The sequence below is a fragment of the Dipodomys merriami genome, unplaced genomic scaffold, assembly GCF_024711535.1.
Source record: "Dipodomys merriami isolate MVZ:Mamm:240054 unplaced genomic scaffold, mDipMer1.0.p SCAF_93, whole genome shotgun sequence".
NCBI lineage: Eukaryota > Metazoa > Chordata > Mammalia > Rodentia > Heteromyidae > Dipodomys > Dipodomys merriami.
The window spans coordinates 4,917,612-4,920,176 of NW_027206546.1; the positions used below are offsets into that span (position 1 = coordinate 4,917,612).

The 2,565-nt window shown below is 35.9% G+C and overlaps 1 pseudogene; it reads left to right on the forward strand.

Annotated features, from left to right (window-relative positions):
* Positions 1-2,027: 2,027 nt before the first annotated feature.
* LOC138821708 (U6 spliceosomal RNA) lies at positions 2,028-2,127 on the forward strand (annotated as a pseudogene).
* The last annotated feature ends 438 nt before the right edge of the window (positions 2,128-2,565 follow it).

Sequence of the window (2,565 nt, forward strand, 5' to 3'; positions counted from 1 at the left end):
TAACTGATGTCAGCTTATATTTCCATAATTCATTCATCTGCAGTAACAATTTGCAAGAATGGAGATGCGAAGCACCTAGACATGATTGTATTCTCATCTATTTGGAAGATTGATCTTTAGTCAAAAAGAAAGTTTAAAAATGGCTTAGAATGTATTCTTAATTATCAATTTTTATAAATGGCTTTGTACAATGGTGTGAGATTATTTTATTTTACCTGGGATAATATTTTCTACTACTTGTAGGTTTTGGAAAAAGAAGAAATCTAAGATTTACTATTATAGAGGAATATGATAGAAATAGAAGACAGATTTTATGTTTGTCACATCTCTGATGAGTACTCATATTCAAGACTTAAAGTCATATTTCTTTCTATGTTAGACAGATAGAGAAAACATAAAACAACATATGATAAGCAACTATTTGTGACTATTGTCACTATTTTTGGAGCACATGAGCAGCCAAGATGGCTCTGAGAGGGAGTTGAGTGGGCAGAGCCCAATTTGCTTTACTTTCAGTGCACAACCAGCCCGTGGAAGTTTAGGTGCATGATAGGGTGTGACCTTTACAGTGATTGGTTCCGCTCCCTCCCCTCCCATGTCACGTGCTGCTTTTTGCTTTAAAAATGGCTTGCTCTGTGTTAATAAACGAGTTTACAGCTTGACTTGACTCCCTGCTGCGTCTGATTGTCTCCCTGGCTAAGGGAGGCTGGGGAACAGGCTACTGGCCACACTTACCTTTCCATGGACCCCGTCTTTCTTTCATGGGATGGACGAAGACCCAACAACTATTTTGTTGAAATTTACTTCATTAGCTAACCTTTGGGTTTGGAATATGGGAGGCTGATCTATTGAACACAGTTTTGGAAGGCACCTACTGAACAAAACAAATGGTGGGTGGTACTATTTCTACACTTTAATGAATGGTTGAAACTGTTAGTCATTGGTGCTGGGTAAATAAATCAACTCTATTGTAACTTTCTCCCTACACTTGAAAAACTTGTAATATCACTAAGTATCAACTACTTGTCACAAGTTATTTTGGTGAATATAATTTTATTTGAAAATGAATACACTTTCAGGAGATTAAATGTAGGTTATCATTGGTTTGAGAGTGACAACCTTTTTATATCATAGAACCAAGTTTAACTGAAGTACCAATGTTTTGAAGCACTAAGTATCTTCTCACTTAATTTTTTTCTAAATTACATTTGACCTCTACGTCAAGTTTTCGAAAAATACGTAGAGCAATTATGTATCTTTTTTGGACCACTTATGCTGGACTGATATTATTTCATTACTCATTAGAAGAGGGGTATTAAAAATAATCTTATGACATTTTGTGAACTTTTTCACTCATGGATTGGGCATCTGTAAACTGAAAGTTTGAATTTCAGCACTGTCTCTCAGATTTTGTGATCTCCTCCTTCATTTTAAGTTGCCTTGCATTTCACAATTGCTTACTGATAATTCCTGCATCTCAAGGAATTGGGGACCTGAAATATAGGAAACGAGAAATTGATATGCATATTCAATTAGTTTCTATTGGCATGTTGCATGGGCCTAGGTGAAAAGTATTGCCCATGTTATCTGATGATGCAGATAACTGGGTCCTGGGATCCTAGGATCTCATTTGGGAAAAGTAAGACCTCTTCTGGGAAAATTTCAACTGCAGAAGTTTAGAAGTAGCTCTTAAGCAAGGCTTACTTTGAATCAAATAGCTCCACAGAACTAACTCATTTGGATAAATTACTACTTGCAAGAGCCATCACCTTTGGACCTAGCTATAAACACTTGAAAGTGCAATCAAATCCAAAATGGAAAATATTTAAAATAGTAATTGACAAAAAAATTGCAAATGTGAGCAATAGACTGAACAATATAATTTTTCCACTATTCACAGAATTTCAGGAATATAAGATCAATAGCACTGTTAGAAACATTAACGTTTCCTTGTACCAAATAGGCACCCAAGGATATAAGCCTGTATAAAGATTGCATCATTAACTATTTAATTTAGAGGATAATACATGCTTCAGCAGTATGTATACCCAAATTACAACAATACAGATATTAACATGGCACTTGCACAAAGATGATATTAAAATTTGTGAAGTATTCCAAATTTTTCATTCTTCAGATGCAAGAAATGAAAAAACATTTAAAATTGATTACAAAATTACAAGTGTAAAAATACATGTAATTCATATAATTAAAAGTTAGTTTGACATCAGTGTATTAAATCTTGACCTTAGAAAGGCCTTTATATGGGGCTGGGAAGGTGGCTCATTGGTAGAGCCCTTGCCTTGCATGCCTGTGGCCCTGAGTTCGATTCCTCAGCACCACATAAGCAAAAAGAAAAAAGCCGGAATTGGCATTGTGGCTCATGTGGTAGAGCACTAGCCTTGAGCTTAAGAGCTAAGGGACAGCGCCCAAGCCCAGAGTTCAGGCCCACGACCGGACACCCCCCCACCACCACCAAAAAAAAGAAAGGCCTTTACATAGCATAACCTTTATAAAACTTTTGAAATTAGACAACATTTTCGTTCTATCCCAAAGTAATATAAT